At 43.9% G+C, this 23912-nt stretch overlaps 1 long non-coding RNA gene across 1 annotated transcript; it reads right to left on the minus strand.

Moving 5' to 3' along the window:
* Window positions 1-14390: 14390 nt before the first annotated feature.
* On the minus strand, window positions 14391-23701 carry LOC124212980 (uncharacterized). Its single transcript, XR_006881784.1, has 3 exons — window positions 23556-23701; window positions 14740-14973; window positions 14391-14606 (listed from the first exon to the last, which is right to left on the minus strand). It is a non-coding gene; the product is annotated as an uncharacterized lncRNA (long non-coding RNA).
* Between the last annotated feature and the right edge of the window lie 211 nt (window positions 23702-23912).

Raw genomic sequence — 23912 nt, forward strand, 5'->3', positions numbered from 1 at the left:
GGAGTTCCTCCTTCTGTACGCGGAGCGCAACCAGCTGGCAGACTTGACGGTGATCAACGTGGAGGACAGAGAAGCCGGTACCTGGCCTGAGGTCGGAGGGCAGAGTTCGAGGCACATTGGCCAACTCAGCCACCGGGAATCGCACGCTCCAGAAACATCCGTCCTGCAGAAGCGATTTTCACCGGACTGCCGCATGAATTTATTTACTTCTTTTTCTCGTTTGTTTTGTTTTATATATTTAACACTTCAATTCGAAGCACGCGAATCGATGTTCACCCTGGACCACGCGGTTCGACCCCGGTAAATTTCTCGGCTTCCTCGAGGCATTATCGTGATTTCATGCGGTGCAGCTCTCGAGGCTGTGGGCTAAAAGTTGCGCATCTATTCGCGATCACTCATCGACTTTGAATAATTGCCTTCCGATGATGTGGCAAAGACAAAGGATCGGCTAGACCGGAGGAGAGAAGAGTCAGTGCAGAGGTGGAGCAGAGGTGGAACCCTGATCTGCCGGGATTGCGTCATTCTGGGAATTTACAATTACAAAAGTGTTCGCTCGTTACTCGGGGTGGCTTTGCGAGAGAGAGAATCTCACGCATTGTCTCTGGATTCAAAAGTTCGGTTTAACAGCATTAACGCACGTTATGCACGATGCGTGCACAACAGACCTTGCGAAATTAATCTTCCATCGGTAGTTCAATGACTAGCCTCGTGCACCATGTGATGCTTTCAAATGCAAGTACACAAGTGCTCTAAGAAGTCGCGAGGTATTTTTCAATCGTTTGCAACGCGTTACGCGAATAATTGGGCCACACAATTCATTCTATGCAGATGCGTTGAGTAACGATGTAAATCAATCGCTGCAATAAGCGTCAACCGGTTCTATGACCACTCGTTACTACCATTCCACTGTCCAGGGATGAACTCATATCGTTGAAGATCTTGGAATGCGAATGAACGTGTCACAAATTCCTACATATTACGTCTATCGTGTCATCCGAATGACTTGAGAATGAGAGAATAAAATATACGATTAGATATTCCGCCTAAAAAATGCAACAATTCTCAGCGCTAATCCGAAATCGAGGTAACGTTCATTTAAGATGAAGTCAATTTCAGTAAAGAATCCAACAGAACTATAGCAATTTTAGCAGAAGATTAGCAATTTTTATTTGCGTGATGGAAATTTTGTTTGTGAGTGTAAAACAATCAATCTGATTTTCATGAAGTAATCGCAACGCGACCGAGTCTGTACTTTCTCCATTTGTTAAAGTCGACCTATACAACGCCCATTCTGAATTTGGACAAAGCAAGCACAGTATTTCAGACACTGCCTTATAACAGCCATAAATCAATTTCCTCGCATAATATGTTGCAATTGAAAATGAAACGGATCATACATTGACCAGCGTCACGGTGTCTCGCTGCGATAATCTCACCAAGTTTATGCAACGGTACTGCGGATTTCTGCGGACTGTAGAGTAAGACTGTAACAGAAACAAAATCCGAAGTGCAATCAGTTAGATTTTGCTCCGAACCAGTTTCCCTTTCTTTACATCGACGCGGTGTAATTACGGTAGGTACGTGCGGTTGCATTCGCGACGCGTGACAGTGCGCCGCGGTGCATTTTCGACCGCCGATTTCCCGCCGCTGCAGTCCGATCCGATCTTCCCTCTCCGGTCCATCCGCGCTGCCGGACCTTTGGACCTCTGCACCTCGCGGAGGACCAGCTGCCGCCGCCGAGTGTCACGGGGTCAGAGGGTCAGGAAGGTACGAGTAGGATTGGCGCACGGGAGGCGGTTACGTAATAGCGGTAACGGATAACCAACCGTTTCAGCTTTCGTAAAAAGGATTATAAAGAAAATTAGCGCTCGGCACAAAGGCGAGAGTATTTTTTTTCTTCTCTTGCCGTCATCGTCATGTGTAAACGAGTTTAGAAGAATAAATTGAATAAGACAAGGAGCAAAAGAAGCGTGTATAATTGCGAAAATACACGCCGATCGATATATTTTCACAATCCTACAAAACCGACCGCGCGTTTCGCATCCCTACTTCGGCCTCGCGGATATCGCGACCATTGCAACCTGCTGCGTGGAGACGAAGCCTGGAAGTTCCTTATCAGTACATAAACAGTTTCCGCGAGGACAGCCGGAGGAAAACCGCAGTACTAATTAACTCGCCGCACGTGGGGTCCGTCTGTCCGCGCAGAGGATTTCCTCGACGAGCCAAATAAGGGCTGCACTCTCTTACCCGATCAAGGACCCGCGGGCTCCTTTGTTCGCGCACATATCGACACTTTTCCCGATCTCTCCCTGCAACCGCGTACATTTATATTCTCTGCGTCCGTTGCAGAGCTGTATTGGAGCGATTGCATCGCCGTAACGAAGGCCTGATAATAATTATATCGTTCCGTAGGTCCGCGAGCCGATCGTAGGAGAGTTCAGGGCGATATTACCAGGCTCTGTGCACCTACACGCGTTCACAAAGGCGCAGGATTCCAGTCCGATTTCCTACGTCCTGTTCGGGCCACGCACATACATCACAGCCGGGCGAGCATGTGTGCGGGTAACACGGCCGCGTTGCGAAACGGCTAAACGACCGGGCGCACATCTATTCGTACGAGATACTGCAACGTTGATACCGAGGCTCTCGCGGTATCTTTGCTGGTGTGGGTGTTATCAGAGCCAGAACAGGGCGTGTCACGGCAGCCGCGGTGGCAGAGGAAAGCGGCCGACAAGACGGCGGACAGCCGCGCGGTGGCAACGTGACTGCAAACTGCACCGACATCGAGACCAATCCGGGTTCTGCACGTTCCTGTTTTCATATACACTTCTCTGCGCCAGCTTATACCTGCGGACGACTTCGCTCTATATATCCAACTCCTCGACCGAGTTGCGCAGGGTACCTACACGTATCGTAGATTACACAGAGAATATGCACGCGGCGAGTGTATCGTACGTGGTGCGGGGAAAACGCGGAGAAGAATCGCGGCCGAAACTCCGGAAACACGCGAAAGAACTGCTGAAGTACTTTTTCACTTTACGCGAAATTCTATCCTGCGGTGGTTCGCACTGCGCGGCATAAAATTCAACCAAAATCGGTACTGGTCGCAAGAATTTGGATGCAGCCTTGTAGAACAACCGAAACAGCGAATAAGAGTTTTTGGAGCATTCTTGCGAGTATTCGTCACTGCGACTTTCCTTACTCGACAATTCAGTTGTAACAACAATTCGCGATATGCGGCGTCTACAAAGAGTTTGAAGACCGTACAGCACTGCACTCGGAAAGGAATTTAATCGTTAAATCACGATCATAGAAAAGAGACGACGACGACGACGTCTATCAGGCTCGCCATGTTTGTCTGGTGAGCTCGATGCTCGTTCGATGGATATACGAAAGGGCAAAGTACAAGCCGTATACGTATTATAATACATTTTCTCTACGGGGCTCGTGTAATGAACGTAATAATGCGATCGTACTCTTACTCATTTCGACTTAACATGTTAGGCTCATTCATACTTTAGTTGAAATAAATGGATTTGTAAAGTGGTTTAGATTGTTTGAACTATGCACCCTGCGGTGTGCTGATCTCGCCGATGGGAATCAGTGAAACGAATCGCACTGCGTACTTGTCACGCTTCGATTACTCAGCCGTCGGTACGAATAAATTCTTATACATATATATTGTTAGCAGGCGTTTTTCGGTGCGAGAGAATTATCACCTTTCCCCAATCTTCCATTTGAATAAATTCACCGTTGGCAAAGGAGCGTTCGTCCGACAATCAGGTACCCGCGAAGTGGCTAACCGTTGAGTCGACATTTCTTTTTCATTTGACGAAGGCTGTCTTGCCGACAACGATCTTGACCAGGTCCAGAGTGACGTCCTCGATGGATTTCGGACCGGGCGCGAGTCCGCGTCACAGGCGTCTCGATGACGTCGACGAAGGCGAATCGGCCTCTGAGTGCAGCAGGAAGCCGACAAGGCTCTGGACAAAGGATTGGGTAACACGCAGGTTACGCAGGTCGTTATAACTCTGATATCTGTCGGTACACCCGAGCCGAATCACAACGGTACCGCAATGAGCAGATCCGTTCTAGTGTCGCGCAAAGCGATGCAGGTACGCCGCCTTTTGCTGTTATACATATGCAGTCTGGATATGTGGCGGGTACAAGGATCTCGTGTCGCGACACATTCGCGCCTTGCAATCGCTCATGTGTGTACTGAGCGTGTGTAGAAAGTCCGCCCACTTCGTGACACACCGATTACAAGATAGAGTCCTTCCAGCTGTCTTCGTCCGTCCGTCCGTTCGTCCCATTCGCTCCGCGGGTACCGCCTAACACACGTGTTCGATACGTACCAACATAGTAAGCACTGCATACCTTATAGCATCGTTTCTTTTTTCTCATGTTTTCTCTCTTTCTCTCTCTCCTTTTGTAACGCCAATTAAAAACTTTTGCTTTCCACAGGAGTCAATTCACTCCGGCAAATTACATCTCGATCGATACAGCTGCCTTTTTTTTCGTTTGATTTGAAATTATCTTCTTTTTTATCACCTTTACCCTTTTTCTTTCTTTCTATTTCTTCAATTTCTCAGCTGTCTGTACGTCGGTTTTGACACGCGGCAACCGCTATGCGATCTCGCTTTCAACGCTTGAACGCGATTATATTACGTGGCAATATTTATGCGTACGTTGAGCCTTTGTCAACCTGCCAGTATAGCGGTACTGCGGTTAATCTCTGTGTCGATCAAGCACATTTATTCCAAGATTAGAGAGAAACAAGAAAGGTTCAGGCAATTGATTACGCCCAAGGCTGTTGACCTAAATTAGGACCAAACCTATAACGTGTTTTTTGCGAGGTGCGAAAAGGCTAATTGTTCTCTAGACAGAATATACCCGGGAGAGAAAACTGGTTATCTCTGCAAATATGCGTAGGCTAAATCCAATCACTTGTTGGGTGGTTAATTGTTTCGGAAATGTCGAGCTTTTTATGGTGTTAATCAATGATTAATTGGTGGGAAGCGGCGACGTGCGGTATAAACCTGTTCCGTTGGTATTGCATGTCCGTGTCTGTCGAAATGGTAGCGCCTTCGTATAAATCTTGATCAGCGCCAAGTTTGGAGCGTACTGATTAGCAACAGGATTTCGCGTAATTTTTGTTGAAAATTGACCCGCTCGACTGCATCTAGTCGTCTTAGGTGTGAAACGAACGGGTGCTTAGCCGAGCCGAGGATTCGCTTTGATCTCCGACTTGAGTTACTTGTACCGATAAATTGTTTTCCGTCAATTTGAAATTAGCGCTTAGATCGAAATTGAAATCCATTGCAGAAGAACACACTCGCGACTGAGTACCTACGCATTGGCATATCAAACGGTTCAGACGCGAGACGCGGCGCGAGCTAATATAGAATCGTTGCACATACATGCATACGTACACACACACAGTCACGATCCAGTCGCATAACCGTACACCGTAAGATTTATACAATAATTGATGTGGCTAATATTTTTGAACAATGGCTCCGGCCCGTGGCCTTGGGAGTGATCGACGCCGAGAAAAGTAATGAATAGGTAGCAGGCGATCAAGGAGCTCTCTATAGCGGTCCACCGCGCTCGCTCCGGCTAGGCTGACTTAGGTAAGGCTAGATCAATCTGGGTGCCTTGGAAGTGGGCTAACTAGGGCGATAGCTGCTTTGATCCAGAGTCTGCGGCCAGTTGCATCACGCCAGTTCTTGCCCGCCCGTCCTCAAACCGCACAACGACGCGACGTCCCCTCCGCATTCCTCTTCGCCCCATATCGCCAGGATGTTGCCGCCTCACACACGCCTGCGAGAGGTCAGCTCAGGATACACGGTGCATCGGGCGGATCGAAGGCAAGACGAATGTCGAGTCCGTTGATCAACCGGTGAAATGAATGGGCTGGATGATGATTTTGGCGAACTTTAAAGCGGCGGAAAGACCCGCTCAATTATACGAGTATATAATACGGGCAGGCCATCAGATTTAATGGGAGTAAATCTCGACGGGTTGCCGGAGGAGGTGTGCTATCCATCTTGTATCCGTCTGTACATCGGTGCCAATTACAAAATAACACGCGGGGTAACTCAATTTACGGTACTGTGAGAATTTTCAATCCAACTTTCTTGCTCGGCACCGTTATGATATGTATACCTGCGGAGCATTCTTCTTACCGCAGGCGAAATATAGAGGCTGGATAAAAGGATTACCCGCCTCATGCTCGATCTCGGTCTAACATCGACTCGTTCGTGTTCTCGGGTTGACAGTGAAAACGGTTAAGAGGTAGGATATTTACAACGTCGAGATGATTTCGTCGAAGCACGGTAGCGGCCGAATCTACGCTCGGAACTTTTAATTGGCTCATTAGAATACCGATATATATCCGCTTCGCTGATGCTTCAACAATATTTCCAACGAACGCGGATCAACGTTCCTTGCGGGAAATTGACGTCAAAAAATTCAGCCACCTATAGTTTGCGGTTGTACGCGACAAGGTACTGATCTTGATAAAAAGAGAAAAAGCAAAAACCAAATGAAATGTCATCTCGGGATTTTTGTCCCGGTCGATGTTTCTTCGTAAGGTGAATACGCGGACGTGCGACACCGCGCCGATGGTTATTTAAATCAGGTTCCATAGGTTCCGCACCCCTCCGCGAGTGAAAAATGCCGCGTCTATATATTCGACAGTATCATTGATCACAAACCTGATCCGTATAACAGTTCGGTATGTGCACTGCACGCATGGCATTACCGTAATCGATTCCGAGCAAAAAAAAAAAAATTTAATACTATAATGAAAGCGGCGGGTGAATGATGCATTGGCGTAATCCTATGTTGCCGAGATTATTGGACAGCTGAGGATGGAGAATTAGCTTCACTCGGATATGAGCGGGGTGAAGTACCGTGCGTTGCTCATGCAGGTATACCTACCTACATACAACATAAAAGACGCGAAATCGTAAATCCTCGCGCGAAAAGGTTGGTACATACATGGTACGATGGTACCACGCCGAGCTTAGACATATCGGTGTAGGTGGTTGGTTGTCTGCCCGCGAAGAACAGTCTCGGCAGTAAAGGAAGTTCGCCTTATAAATCAGCTACATGACTGCACTCGCCACGCCTTTCCCGTCTTGGGGCCATCACGAGGCGTCAGGGTATCTTCTGCGCGGCGCCCTAGGTTTCCTTAAGCTTTACGTAGGCTTGCCTCGACGATGCTTTGCGAAACTTACGACGTACAAGAAGCTCGTGAAATAGATGCAATGCTCTGGCATGTGTCTATCGGCGGAAGAATGCTTCGCGGAATTTCTCTTTCGGTGCATGGCATTTTGGTATCTGTAGATGCTCGTTGCTGCATTTTAATAACTGAATTGTTCCTTATCAATAAATTCAATTCGTTCCCACGAACAAGTTTCTCTTAGCGTCATAAACGAGAATCGAATTCGTCACTCGCGAAAGCACCGTTATAGGTATAACAGATACTTCTGCTTCACGGAAGATGGGAAACAGTAAAAGTAGGAAACAGTAGTAACTGATTTTACTGGTTGTTCTCATCGTTTGTGAAGTACCTGACAATTGTACAATTTTTAGTGCAAAAGACCCGTCCGAATTTGGAAAGCTTATTCGAAATGTTTGCAGAAAAATGAATAATTCGGAATCTCATCAACGCGCTCTTTTATTCATACATTTTTTCAACCAGTGACATTGTATTCGTCGAAGGGACTGAGCCGCGTCCTTCCTGGTGTCGAAGCTCCGCCGGGCCTTGGACCATTAGTAGGGTCGACAAGCAGCGTGCACGTAGGTATATTATATCATGAATATGAATAAAAGATAGGAGATAAAGTATATTGAGCATTATCGGATTAAGGGCCATTAATCAAATCGACATGCAGCGAGCACAATTCGAGCACGTGGCGAAACCGCGTCACTCAGTTTGAAATCGATTTGTATCAATTAATACCTTCCGTGAGCATGGTATTCCGTTTAGTAATGCGCCTAAAATACATTACGGGCCCGTTTCTCAAGCTCTGCGAAAATAATTCATCGAGTCTTGATGCGAAATGATCCTTCGGACCCTGCAGCGGTGCTAATGTCGAGATTTACGATCCGCTCGCTGGCCAAAAGCCACACCGACGAATACATACGGCCCAATTAAAATAAGTCAAATTTAATAGCATCATAAGCATCATACTACGGCAGATTGTAGAGTGTAGGAATCGCGACGTCACAGAGTTCCGCCACAAAGAACCTCCCGAGCCGAGATCCACCGAGGCCCAATTCCACCTACGTATCTGCACATCGCAGACTACAACGGTGACGTCACTGCCCCGCGAGCCTGGACCACGCCTTTCTAGGCCCAGGGCCGTCTCGCGGTGCGGTTCTTACACTACCAACAGAGACGCGTTTAGGAGCATTAGAGCACCCGCAGGCGAAGCATCCGCGGCGGCGGCCTTACATAGGCAAAGAATCAAACTGGCCGAGATGATAATAATAACAATGGTAGTGGTTACGATTATAATGATAATAACAACAACAACGCGGCACCGCGTTGCGCTGACGAAGGCTAATCTTTGGTGAATCTTTTATTACCGATCTTATATGAGCAGCTCTCTTATGGTGCCTACATGCGTGCCATGCGCCTCTCTCCTTGTTTCTCGGTCCCTTTCCTCTCCGACACTCTTGCCCGAGCGGTGATTTGATCAGATTTTGATTCATCTGCTACCTCGCCTTGTCATTCGGACGAATTTCGTCGGCCTTGATGTCGTGGCGTGAGTGCACTTTTGGACCGCAGTCTCCAACTACGATTTGGCATAGAAAAATCGGGTGCAATATGCAATTCTCAACAATACCTGAACTGTTGCGCAAATTCCTAGTCGCGTTTAAAAGTTTTCCCAATTTCAGCTAACGATACGCGTTAACAAGTGACTACGCACGTAATATCAATGCCTTTAATTTATTATCCTCTACCTATTCATGTTCAAAACTTTTGTTGACAATCAGTTATCGTATTTGCATTAGGTGGGTATCCCGTATCTGGAAACAATGCACGATGAAATGCATAATCGTTGTACAATATAGATTTAAGTCTAATGAATGGTGTGGGATAGTGAGTATCTTGCTTGAACAGATATCTGAACGGCAGGTAACTGTATGTGTATGATATACTGCTGGTGTACCATAATAGTTCCTCGTTATCATGAAAGATGGATTATTCACCGTGAACAAAATTTTATTCATTTTAGACTCGAGGCTTGAGGCGATGACTCTGTTAAGCTGCGTTATTCTTATGCACAACGTGCTAGTTGAATAGTCATTCCTGCGAAGTGATTGAGTGCGGAAGTCTAGGTATAATACGTAAGCTCAATTCATGGACGCAATTATATCGCGTTTATTCCTCCCTGATCACGAAAGGGAAGAATCATTGTCACGTTTTGCTTTTTACGAAAATTGTCGAAATTTCGCAGGTCTGCAGAGCCGTATTCGGCATTTATCGCTCAGCCGGCTCTTATTTTTATCTCGATTTTGTAATCATCTATCTGCATTTGTATGATAACTGCTGCTTTACAATCTTTAGCAGGACAGGGTCTATCAAAGGGCAAATATTTACGTTGAACGATTTGCAAATGTGATGGAAATTTTACAACTCATTGCCCCGGATGCAAGTGAAACAAAATTCGTACGATACAAAATCAGCACGAAAGGATATCCAGAAATTCACGACAATTCAAGACTGCTGATCCAGAAACGTATCGTGGTCAAAAACGATATTTTGGAGTGATGATCGCAAAATGAGTAAATTTCATATTATATTTTCAGCTGTTGGCCCAATGCTGTTCTAGCTTCTTGGCATTTCTAGGGGTCCAATCAGTTGAAGGAGAGTTGTACGTATCGATTACCAACGGAAAAATTCCTGAGTTCGCAAGTCGCAAGAAAAAAACTAGGCGACCCCTTTCCATAATGGATCGAGAGTTGCGGCTGAAAAGCATCATATTTGCACAGGGAATTCGGAAAGGTGAAAAAGAAAATTACAAATTTATACCTATCGAGCTTCGGCTGTTTATTCAATATATCTTAATTTTAGTGCAAGTGATTGAGTATCAGTGTGTAGTGATGTAACAAGTGACCAAATAGTATAAGAGTAAACGACAGGATGAAGAGCAAGAGTATGATTGAACACGACACGATGATTCTAATTGTTATAGCATACCACAAAAGTGCAATATACATTATCTTAAACGAAATATAAGGAATATTGTATCAGATAGTCACTGTTGTAGTGAGTAAGTGTAGTTAGGGTACCGACTTGCGAACAAGCGTAACACACCACTGTACAATACGATGTATTATGCTTGAATTTGTATTATTACTACTTTACGATATCTGAATTGGAATGAATAAATATTTGAGTTTTCCCATATTTTATTTTTATTTCTTCTGCTGTGAGTCCATGACAATAGAAATAATTTTTTTAGATCCTTGAACCCATTATTCTAGGGAAAAGCGTGAGTAGATTCTGAGATATAGCGGTATAACAAGTTTTTGCTGCGAAAAATCGGCATACAAGTGAGCTGCAACTTAGCGATGAATTTTTGTGGGAAATTTCGACAGTTTGGATGTTACTAAGATCACTTGATTTATGCATTATATCGACAGAAGCACGGAATTTAAATTGTTTTTTCTGGTTTCCTTGGGGTGCAATTAGTCAAAAAAGGGTGACAAAAATCGAATCTGAGACCAAAAGTTTTTTGCCTAAAAAAAAAGTAAGGCTAACCCCTTTGTGTTTTTGGCGAAAATTTTTGCGATTTTGAAAAGTGCTGGAATCAATGCGTTGGCGCACTACATCGACGTAATTTTGCAAGAAAAATCGATTGGGCGCAGTCCCGAAACGCTGCGATCAACGCATGGAAAGTTACAGCCAAAAAACCAGAACCTGAATTTTCGACATTTTTCAGCAGGTGCTTTTTCGCTCGCCATTTCTCTCCTGTTGGTCCTACGCTCTTTTCGCTGCGATTTCTGAGTTCCTGAGGATCCAATTGGTCGGATAAGGGTCATTTCAATCGAATCTGAGACAAAAAGTTTTTTGCCCAAAAAAAAAGTAAGGCTAACCCCTTTGTGTTTTTGGCGAAAATTTTTGCGATTTTGAAAAGTGTTGGAATCAATGCGTTGGCGCACTATATCGACGTAATTTTGCGAGAAAAATCGATTGGGCGCAGTCGGAATACGCTGCGATCAACGCATCAAAAGTTACAGCCAAAAAACCAGAACCTGAATTTTCGACATTTTTCGGCAGGTGCTTTTTCGCTCGCCATTTCTCTCCTGTTGGTCCTACGCTCTCTTCGCTGCGATTTCTGAGTTCCTGAGGGTCCAATTCGTCGGATAAGGGTCATTTACATCGAATCTGAGACCAAAAGTTTTTTGCCCAGAAAAAAAGTAAGGCTAACCCCTTTGTGTTTTTGGCGAAAAATTTTGCGATTTTGAAAAGTGCTGGAATCAATGCGTTGGCGCACTATATCGACGTAATTTTGCGAGAAAAATCGATTGGGCGCAGTCCCGAAACGCTGCGATCAATGCATGAAAAGTCACAGCCAAAAAACCAGAACTTGAATTTTCGACATTTTTCAGCAGGTGCTTTTTCGCTCGCCATTTCTCTCCTGTTGGTCCTACGCTCTCTTTGCTGCAATTTCTGAGTTCCTGAGGGTCCAATTGGTCGGATAAGGGTCATTTCAATCGAATCTGAGACCGAAAGATTTTTGCCCAAAAAAAAAGTAAGGCTAACCCCTTTGTGTTTTTGGCGAAAATTTTTGCGATTTTGAAAAGTGCTGGAATCAATGCGTTGGCGCACTACATCGACGTAATTTTGCGAGAAAAATCGATTGAACGCAGTCGGCATACGCTGCGATCAACGCATGAAAAGTTACAGCCAAAAAACCAGAACCTGAATTTTCGACATTTTTCGGCAGGTGCTTTTTCGCTCGCCATTTCTCTCCTGTTGGTCCTACGCTCTTTTCGCTGCGATTTCTGAGTTCCTGAGGATCCAATTGGTCGGATAAGGGTCATTTCAATCGAATCTGAGACAAAAAGTTTTTTGCCCAAAAAAAAAGTAAGGCTAACCCCTTTGTGTTTTTGGCGAAAATTTTTGCGATTTTGAAAAGTGTTGGAATCAATGCGTTGGCGCACTATATCGACGTAATTTTGCGAGAAAAATCGATTGGGCGCAGTCGGAATACGCTGCGATCAACGCATCAAAAGTTACAGCCAAAAAACCAGAACCTGAATTTTTGACATTTTTCGGCAGGTGCTTTTTCGCTCGCCATTTCTCTCCTGTTGGTCCTACGCTCTCTTCGCTGCGATTTCTGAGTTCCTGAGGGTCCAATTCGTCGGATAAGGGTCATTTACATCGAATCTGAGACCAAAAGTTTTTTGCCCAGAAAAAAAGTAAGGCTAACCCCTTTGTGTTTTTGGCGAAAATTTTTGCGATTTTGAAAAGTGTTGGAATCAATGCGTTGGCGCACTATATCGACGTAATTTTGCGAGAAAAATCGATTGGGCGCAGTCGGAATACGCTGCGATCAACGCATCAAAAGTTACAGCCAAAAAACCAGAACCTGAATTTTCGACATTTTTCAGCAGGTGCTTTTTCGCTCGCCATTTCTCTCCTGTTGGTCCTACGCTCTTTTCGCTGCGATTTCTGAGTTCTTGAGGGTCCAATTGGTCGGAAAAGGGTCATTTGAATCAAATCTAAGACCAAAAGTTTTTTGCCCCAAAAAAAGGTAAGGCCTTTGTGTTTTTGGCGAAAATTTTTGCAATTTTGAAAAGTGCTGGAATCAATGCGTTGGCGCACTATATCGACGTAATTTTGCGAGAAAAATCGATTGGGCGCAGTCCCGAAACGCTGCGATCAACGCATAAAAAGTTACAGCCAAAAAACCAGAACCTGAATTTTCGACATTTTTCAGCAGGTGCTTTTTCGCTCGCCATTTCTCTCCTGTTGGTCCTACGCTCTTTTCGCTGCGATTTCTGGGTTCCTGAGGGTCCAATTGGTCGGATAAGGGTTATTTAAATCGAATCTGAGACCAAAAGTTTTTTGCCCAAAAAAAAAAGTAAGGCTAACCCCTTTGTGTTTTTGGCGAAAATTTTTGCGATTTTGAAAAGTGCTGGAATCAATGCGTTGGCGCACTCTATCGACGTAATTTTGCAAGAAAAATCGGTTGGGCGCAGTCGGAATACGCTGCGATCAACGCATCAAAAGTTACAGCCAAAAAACCAGAACCTGAATTTTCGACATTTTTCAGCAGGTGCTTCTTCGCTCGCCATTTCTCTCCTGTTGGTCCTACGCTCTTTTCGCTGCGGTTTTTGAGTTCCTGAGGGTCCAATTGGTCGGAAAAGGGTCATTTGAATCGAATCTGAGACCAAAAGTTTTTTGTCTAAAAAAAAAGTAAGGCTAACCCCTTTGTGTTTTTGTCCAAAATTTTTGCGATTATGAAAAGTGCTGGAATCAACGCTTTGGCGCACTATATTGACGTAATTTTGCGAGAAAAATTGATTGGGCGCAGTCCCCAAACGCTGCGATCAACGCATCAAAAGTTACAGCCAAAAAACCAGAACCCTACTTTTCGACATTTTTCAGCAGGTGCTTTTTCGCTCGCCATTTCTCTCCTGTTGGTCCTACGCTCTCTTCGCTGCGATTTCTGAGTTCCTGAGGGTCCAATTCGTCGGATAAGGGTCATTTGAATCGAATCTGAGACCAAAAGTTTTTTGTCTAAAAAAAAAGTAACGCTAACCCCCTTGTGTTTTTGGCGAAAATTTTTGCGATTTTGAAAAGTGCTGGAATCAACGCTTTGGCGCACTATTTTGACGTTATTTTGCGAGGAAAATTGATTGGGTGCAGTCGGAGTACGCTGCGAGCAGCAGATCAAAAGTTACTGACGAAAAACGAGAAATCCCCTTCGGAACTTCTGAGCTTTTGCTCCTACGAGGTTTAAATGTTTTTTTTCTGGACGTTTCGCGATGCACTTAGTCTAGAATAGGTCGTATAAATCGATTTCTAAACTAAAATTTTGGGGCTCCAAAATCGTCTAAAAAGGAAGGCTAACCCCTTTTTTTTCGATCCAAAATTAGCCGATTTTCAAAAATGATAAAATTGATGTATTGTTACCCTATGTCGACCTTATGTTGCCAGAGCATTCGATCGCGCGTGGTTTAAAGACGCTGTAATCAGCGGGTCAAAAGGTACTTCCGAAATCCTACACTTCTTACCATCATTTCAAAGAGGAGGGGCAAATAAATCACAATCACACAGGTACAAAGTGTTAGTGTCAGCTCATTTAATATGCCACTATTTCAGTACAAGTGTTCTAGTGTGAGTGTATAGTACTTCAGCAAGTTGTTAAAAAGTATATAACGGAAATGCACACAGAGATACAACATTATGATTAAACATCACGTAATGATTACAACGTACATACTAGGGAAATAAAGTGTCACGTATTTTAAGCAGGATCTGAACAGTGTTGTATCATGTAGATTCAGCAGTTTGTGAATAGTTGTAGATCCAATACCGTAGAGGTGCAATCTTTCTCTGCAGGAAACGATATCTGTGACATTGTATAATATCATTACAATTTGATTTATTTCGCATTGAAATGAATAAAATAATCAGCCAATTGGTTTGTTTCATCTTTTTATTCTCTGAATTTTTGTTCATATTTCAAATTTGAAATCTCTTACTCCAGATTTCGGTTTGATTTCGCGTTCATGTGGTGTGATGAAGGTCATTTGAATCGATTCTCATCGTTAAATGAAAAGGTTCTGGCACCAACAGAGGAATATATGCACATTGAACACCTTCTCCTTTTTCTAGTAGAAATTTGATCCAGTTTGAATAATGCTACAGTTAATTCATCAGGGCATCATATCGACGTAACGTTGCTAGAGGAATTCTTTGTATGCGGTCGGAAGCGACTGTAACCAACAGATCAAAAGTTGTTATCACACAAGAAAAACAATAAATTTTCACACATTTTCTTTACATTTTTTCAGCTGTTGGTCCTACGATGCTGTGATTGCCAATTCTGAATTTTGCCGGCCAATTACTCTGAAAAGGGTCATTGTATTCGATTCTGGGACAATCAATTATCCAGCCCCAAAATTTTAGAAAAAAGATGGCTCTGGAATAGTCCTTTTGAATTTTTGCAGTTGAAAATTTGCTGAATCTCTAAAGAAGGAATGTCATTTTCATTAGGATTTTCTTCTGAAATTCCGAGCTATTTTGAAGTAGGGTTTACATCCACTGCCAAATAATATATTGTTTGTACGTCCTTTTCCACAAAGTGTTGCTATAAAGACGTTTAATCTGTTATTCTTGAGTCTTATTGGTCGTAATCATTTGAAGAAGTTCCGAGTTCTTATTAATTGTCAGACTTCAGCAGCGAATGGTATGTGTCAGCCGAGTTACAACAAGAATTTTGTTATTGCTACTGTATATTTTTATATTTGTGTATTCCATGTGGCATAAAAGTATAAAATGGTAACGATTAAATATTTTTGAAGTGTTGTTGATTAGTAAATAGTCTTAGTATGTTGATCAGTAATATTATATAAAGGTGTATTTCCTCCCAGATGAATGTACAACAGTGTTCAAGATAAGCACCGTCATTATCACCTTCAACGTTTCTTTGTCGGAATAAATGAAAACTTTTACAAAAGATCTGATTCTACTTGCTTTGCAGTTACACCCTCAAATACTTCAGTCACAATACACAAATTTCTCATTCGATCGATCATACCCATTTAATGTATTGAATAAACTTGTCAAAGTACCTCTCATGAAAAAAGCCCCGTTTATCATACTGCTGATTATCTAATCTGACAAAAGCTTGACCGTCAAAATCATTCGTATTCTGAACTGTACGCGCAATTAACATGCCGTCTTAGAACGATCCCGGAGTTCCCGAGCTCTTGCGTAACGAGTGGCATTGTGTCCCGACCATGAGGAGTGGGTACTGGCAGGGAGGGAAAATAATATTGACAATAGAAAAAAACGTTTTATTTTCATCTCGACTTAAATTAGATTACAATTTGATTTACAAAAAAGGTGAGAACGACGAAAGCCTGACCGATGAAGTAATGACGCAGTAATACTCTGAACCAGACGCCTCTGGCTGACTGCGGTGACTTCGACGATGGAGCACGTCCCTCCGCCCGAGGTCCTTGGTTCGACCCGATTGAGCGAGGCGATCGGTTGGCCGACTGACCAGTCAAAACTCCGTCGCGAATTGAGCATCGATTGACATGGTGCAACTTTGCGACTGGGCACTGAGAGAAAAGAGAAGGAGGGCAGTAAATCGAATTCGACACATTCCTACGGGCCAAATTATACACTGTCAGAATAATTAACTTGTTGAGTGATTTACTTGAGGAACCATATGATCCTAAGAGAACGTTAAATTAGTCGTTTTAAATGCCGGTTATTCGGAAAAAAATTTAAAACGCCGACTTCTTTGATCTACGTATTAATCGATTTGAAGAAACAAAAAAAATTATTGAAGATAGAAGTCAACGAAAGTACAGATGCTCAGAGTCTGAGCGAAACGCAAATAGCTGTACATTGAACGATACTAGGATTTTCGGTCGATTGATCATCGGACTCAGTTACTGTAAAGTAAAGTCATTTTCATAGAATGATATGTATGTAGAACTTTCGAAAGTGACTGGAATGCAGCCATACGTACCAATCGAATCAGTCCTGGAACGTTGCGGGAGATTTTTAAATGTTTTCATAACTAGTCCAAAGATGATTTTGTATTCATCGGTACATCTCGCTGGATGGAGATAATTGCACGATTGGTTCGGCGTGGTCCATTCGATCGTTGTTATCTACCGGAGTGAAACTGGCCTTTGTCTTCTGTTGCGGAGCTACAACATGAGAGGGATTTTTTTTGTTTCATTCCTTTTTCGACGTAATCTAAGTGGCACATCCAGTAGCCTCAGCAAAGCCCTATAGAAAACGAGCGAGCACGCTGACTCGAAAACTCGAGGCACTGCACGAGCTGTTTCTTCCAGCTGATTCTCCGGGACACCTGACTCCATCCGGAGCGCCTCGTCTCTCGGGCACAAACGGCGTCCTTGGAATCGTCGTTCTGGTTAGGGTAAAAAAACAGTGATAAACCCGCGGAACGTCGGTCAGACACTAGCTGTGCGACTGTCGTCACGGTGGCGGTTGCCTACCGGTACCGGACCTGTGCAGCCGGACTTATTTACGCAGATAAACAAGGCAGATATTAGGAAACAAACGTAAGCGTGACGTTGATGGTTATCAACGGGCGAGTCTAGATGTCCGAAGGTGAGGCGTGTCCTTAGGATGGCCTTTCTTATCAAGATACTTCTCGAGGACATCTCGTTGAGCAATGGCTCCACCCACTCATCCATGATCCGTGGTACCTACCTCGTGCCTCGACGCCTCCAGCCATCAAGGAGACTTTGAACGGGCAGCCGAAGTCGTTCTCGAGCAACGCAGTATCTCTACACAGCTCTGATCCGGCACTCACATAGCCTTGATTGCACTGTACGTACACGATTCCTTTGCGTTGGACGAGATGCGGAACGTACCGGGAAGCCGCGATATTCCATTTAAGGAGAACGGCGTGAGGTTACTTTTGATAAATGGGAAAAACACATCTTGTTATTGTTACCTCTGGGAAAGGCAAATTGTTTTGCCAACGAGTAAACGGCAGTTCCAGCATTGTGGAACTCAGTTTTGGTTTGTTCGTCATTAGCAAGTGACAATCTAGCACCACAAAAATTAATGGATTGTTATTTTTCGTAAAGTAATGCGGTTGTTGAACGGTCTAAAGTCAAGCTGTTGCCAAATCCGCTTACACTTCAAAAGGGAATATCCTTTTGTATAAGCATGCTAGATTTTTACGACATTTGGTGATAGAACATTGACGGAAGTTGATACAGTTGATAAGGATCTTTTCTAATTATTTGGACACCCAACAATTGTTCTGGACTTGGAACTTGGACTTGAAACACTACCAGGAATTACTGTCAAAGATTATGAAGCTCCAATCCTACCAAGCAAGATGGTTCTTCTCCAGACCGTGAGAAAAATGATGACTTTCGCAAAACCATTGAAGCGGACTGAATCTCTAAAATTCTACTCGTTTTTTAAGTGATACTTATACTGATCCCTTTCGGCTGCAGTGAATATGGAAGAGGAGTTAAAGTTGCGGATGTGGCAGAACTGGACGTCTCGGAATCGAAACGTTAGTGAAACGTAGCTGGAAGCGTATTCCGGTCCAAGATCAGGAAGCTGGGTTGATCGCAAGTCGGAAGCAGATATATGTACATACATCCACCCGACATTCCGATCCGGAGACCCCGAAGCAGGACCCGTTTTCTGAGATCAGAAGGCTAGCTCGGTGGACGCTGATCTGGTGAATTCACCGGTTGGAATTAATCCATTGGATGTCTACCCGGAGCCACCGTGTATATAGCGTAATATCAGTAGGTACTCGCATTGTGAAGTTGTGTAAGAAAGTTTGCCGTGGTTGGAAGGCGAGCACGCCTCGGTGTGCGGAGGGGCCAGTCGCCCTTGCCGAGGAGCCCGAGGCGCGGGCGTGGGCCTTTCACTCTCTGCCATCCGCATCGCTGAGGAGCGAGGTGGATAAGGACCGCTCGCCGGGCCCGTTCTTGGGCCCAGAGACCCAGGGACCCAGGGACCCAGGGACCCAGTCGCTCCGCTCGCTCTCCGGCAGCGCCACCCTTCGCCAACCACGTTGTACTCGCGATTGGATCTTTTTCTTATTATTTTGGCGAAGGCCGCACGGCGTCGGTGCCCGGACAACACGTCTGGCATTTTTCGTCGTGCAATTATATCTTCTTGTCTCTCTGTATCACGGAAGGCCGATTCTGGTTTCACCGCTGAAATTGCGAGAAAACGAAGGCCTGACCTCCGCGAGGAGTTTGAAATTACTCCGGCCGATGCGGCGCGGGTTGTTTACCACTTGTATAAATCAACGTCTGTACGCGAAAGTTTACCGGCCATACTTCGTCCTCCTGACGCGATGCTGCAGAAGACATTTAACTTCGAACGAACTCGTTGCCGGCCACTATTTCGGCCGATGTCTTACGAACATTGTACGCAGCATAGACGAAATTTCCTCGTTTAATTGTCCCTATAGTTGCCTCTCCCACCTCCCGACCTTTCTTTCACTTTTACGCAATCTCTAACTTTAAATTAGTCTTTTCTTTATTACTCTCTCGCACAGATCACGTCTCACTTTCATACCCGTGCTGCACTTAAATACCTATGCGTGTGATGATGGATCTGCAGCTTTTCACGCCATTACTTTCCACACTCTCGAGTCATGGAAGCTTTGAACCTTTTCACCTCATTCTAACGGTCTAAAACATTCCAAAAGGTTTGCCTCCTTAACGATTCATTGCCACGTCAAATTTTATTCCAGACTTGTCGTTCATTCTCTTCAACCTGTCCAGTAAATACGCTCGGTATTTTTATTTTTATTTTTGAACGGTTTCCTGAACCCATTACGATCTTGAAGAAAGAAATCTAGTCCTTTGCCCTTTCATGAGAAAACAGGCGATCAGCTGTTGCTTGGATTTTGGATTTTGAGGTCGTAATTTATTCATCAGCCGACCTTTTCGTTAACGAACGCACCGTGGGTTATTTAAATTTCATGAAATTTGCTTTTGACTTTGACATCGACGTCTCCTCCATCAGATCTGCGTCGACGTGGACACGGACCAAAGGTTATTCGCACTGATCGCGAGATGTACGAGGGGGGCTTTGGGGCCCTTCTAACGGGCGGCGAGCAGCGAACTCCTCTTTGATCTCCGTGGTTAGAATCAATTACATAAATCCATGGATACTTTCAGAATATCGAAGAAATTACGGGGCGATTGCACGAGGAATCGGCGCGCAGCACCCGCCCTGGTGCCCCGCAGGTCGACCCAGCTTTACCATCATGGGCGAAACGGGGGCACGTGGATCCAGCGTCTCACGTGGAATATCTTCGTAGTCGTTACTTTTGCGAACGGCGATAATATTCGCGCGTGAAGTACGCGGAGGCATTTCGTAACCGCGTCGAATTTCCTCAAGTCGTGCCTGAGAGTCCAGACTCACAATCAGAGGCCGGAGTATCCGCACTCCTGCCTGGGATTAAATGCATTAAAGAGAAATTAAAACGCCCCCCTCGCAATTCACGGCCGCAACTGTCAAATTACATTAACGTTATTTTCGCCCTGTCAGTCCACGCGATAAACCGTAAGACGATGGTCCGCAGGTGTCGGAACGAAATTGGTCTGCAGCCCGGTTTCGTATTTCGTGAAGACTCGAAATTCCCCCATCACCGCGTCTCGCTCTCGTCCGGAATTTAATCACGAAGTTTGCGGTTAGGCAAACTACGTGGCAATAATATTTAAGTTATTCGTTTGCGGTGCGTGCCTAGTGGGTATGTGTGAACTCCGGGCTGTGTTCCTCATTCTGGTACACACATTATCTAGCCAGGCACGTAGGTGCGTTATGGACAGAGATTGCTGTCAGTCAAAAATGACACAGCAAACGGCTGGCAATCATCCCGCGAACAGCTCTCCAAGGCCAGGAATATCAACACGCCTTGAAATTCTTCGCTTCAAATTGCAAGGATAGACTTTCGAGGTCCGACCATAACTTGACCTGTATATAATATACATTTATATCGCGTGCCATCAGATATAACATGTGTAACACTAATATTGCACCGTTTTCTCTTGTGGGGTACCTGATTCATCCACAAGACGCTCGCCGAATCGATCTGAGTTTCAAAAATTTTGTCACGCCTCACGCTTCGCCTTTCCCTGTAGCCGATAAAATGAAATACCCTATAACTTTTTTTTAGGAATCCTCATACCGAATGAATTATATTTTATCGTTGTAATTCCCACATATTTCGTCAGGGAAAACCAGCGGATATAGTCAATTACGTATGGAAAGAATACGATTTCTCTTCACTGACGAGATTTTCCGATTCAGTGAAACGTTGTTTTTTTCTTAACGCTTCACTTCGTTACCGTACAAATTTTGTAATCATCATCGCTAAGTCATCGCACTCTTCGCTTTGAATGCCGTGATGATACAGCGTTCATCTGGATGGCGGAAATAAATTAACACCTGCAACTTTAAGGCAATCAATTAAGACAGATTGCGACGCAAAGTCGTGTTAATTGATTATCGAAGTCGTTTTTTGTCCGGACATTTCATTTGCAAAGCTCATAGATTTGCGAAGTATTTGCAACGATTCTAAAGCCAATCATGGGAACGATAGCAAAATCATTATAAAAAAATACTTAGAAGCAAAACTTTGGTGTATAATTTCTCATCATACGGTCTGAGGCAGGTAAATCTTGTCAGGTTATGAATCCGTGAATCGTGTATCAAACTTGATTCGAATTGATCATACGAGATGATAACCGAATTATTCGTAAAATTTCAATTAATCGTATAACGATATTACGAGTTCACCGAAGACTTGGTTTTCGGTTTTGAATTTCCGGTGATTCGATATCTGATTAATGTTACCTTGAACGAATTTTGTCTGCGAGTATAATAAGAGGCTTCGACATTGCTTGTCACTGTAATAAACGAACCGCAGGGAAATTCCAATATAAATCTTATGTACCTATTAAAATGGAAGTTGGCTCGCTCGTCCGTAGGAATACTGCACTGCAACTATCAGGACAGTATTTCAATGTACAGTTAGAGATAGACTGAATGCTGGATGTTGGATGTTGTAAGGTACATTGAGCGAGGAGAAGAGAGGAGAGGAGCGGAGAGGAGAGGAGAGGAGAGGAGAGGAAAGGGGAAGCGAAGCGAAGCACTAACTCTCGCGATATCGGGGCGAGTGTATCGCTCGCTACTTCCCCATGTGCCACGCCTGCATGGAGTCCCCACACACGACAATGCACCAAGAGCTTATTATGCACCGTAAGACCTGCGGTGCAATCCTGTATATCGAAGCTGAAAACCCATACGAATAACCAGCTCCGTTCGCATCTTCGTGTCCTGAACAAACCGGCACGAATGGTATGGTGGTACGAGAGCGGCATTTGTACCTTACCTCGGCATCTGTCCTTTTCCGCTTTTGACAAGATCTCACCGCACGTGTTGATTTATTGTTCCATGCTCTATCTATCCTCGGTTACTCTATGACTTCGTTCTTGTATTTATAAGCCGGTTTTTCGATTGGAAGGCACCAATATTTTAAATGATCGTTCTACGCTTCATTGATTCCATAGAACGAATTACGAATCCTTTATTCAACGATTAATCGATGCACTGCGTGAAGTCAATGAATCAAGGAATCAACTCATAATTCTCTTTCCAAGTCAAACGGTTTTTTTTCTTCTAAAATTTAACTATGTAGCTACAAAATTTTTGCTGTAAACGGTAACTGGGAAGGTATAGCACAGAAAAATTATCCAATTGTCGATCGGCAAAAAGGAGGAAAAAAGTTTGATCCTGGAATTAATCTCTGCCTTAAAATAGTTCTTCCATGATTATTGCACGATGTCTTTTCCCCTCACAAATTTTGGCTCAACCGTAATCATGAACGAAAATTCCGTGTAGCGGAACTGGGCTACAATGACGTGTTTTTGTCGACTTTGCTACACCGAAACACATCAAACCGTACGTCGACTTGTCACTAAGAGGCCATGAGTAGTAGAGGAAATGCCGAAGGATTATATTCACGAACTAATTAATTTGTCATCAAACGGCTAAATAATATTTGTCCACCGTCCGTGAGTTATTGAGCAATACGGCAGACACCGTAAAAAAAAAAAATTCATCGATGAAATCGATCAAACAACCGGGCGCGTCGAGTCGTTTAAAATTTGACGTTATCAAGCATGAGACAGCTGAAAATCGAGAATTTCGAGACGCTTTCTTTACGATTGAAAAAAAAAATAATACATATTTGGTGTAAGAATTAGACAGACGTATTTTGATTAAAAGGCAGTGATCGTGTGTCGCGGGTGGAACGATTTTGCTTTCTTTTCGGAATGAAAGTCTGGAGCGAAATCGAGAATTAGTTTCGCTCGCACAGCCTTAAAAAGATAGGTTCGTAGATTGAAAAAGTAGAATGAAAGCAGGAGTGGAATAAACAAAAACATCACATCCTCAACAGGAGCCAGTGTTTTGGCCACACGAGCTGCGGTAGCCAAGTAAACAAGGAGCGAAACTAATTTAAAAAATACGCTCGATGACTGTCAGTCAGCTGTGCCTCAAATAAGAACTTACATATGTTTTTGTACTGTTATAGATACGGTAATATAACTATATAAAGCGTCAGCCATAACTTGTTTACCGTGGTATGTTGCACTTTGAAGCTTGTATTGTAAAGTTGCCAGTAAAAAAAGAATGAAAAAAAAAAATTGAAACAAAACACACACATACGAAGAATGAAACAGAACTGAGATGTGTGGAAAGAAACCTGAAAGGTTTTGTACACTGTATACGAATAATATGGAATCGGTATACTCACACGTTATAGCAGGAGCTAATGTGTATTGATATCTTGTTGCGTTTTTTGCCTATCAACGCGGTTATGCTGTCGGAATAGTAGGAATGCGCGGCGGTGAGAATGAATTCCTTAAAATAATTCGAATAATCGTGTAGCGTGCATGTTGAGTGGAATATCGATCAGCCGCAATCTGCAGAAGTTATGCAATTTATCTGAAACAGAAACTGGTATGAAGACACTTTCAAGCAATCAGGCTGGTTGCTTTAACGAAGGGCAAAAAACAAAAAAAAAAAAAAAACAATGATTAATGCAATCCTTATGATTATCGTATTGGTGATCAATGCGCAGAATGTTGTGATGTTTTTTTGCCCGAAACAG

Source organism: Neodiprion pinetum, chromosome 1 (assembly GCF_021155775.2).
Source record: "Neodiprion pinetum isolate iyNeoPine1 chromosome 1, iyNeoPine1.2, whole genome shotgun sequence".
In the NCBI taxonomy this organism is placed as follows: domain Eukaryota; kingdom Metazoa; phylum Arthropoda; class Insecta; order Hymenoptera; family Diprionidae; genus Neodiprion; species Neodiprion pinetum.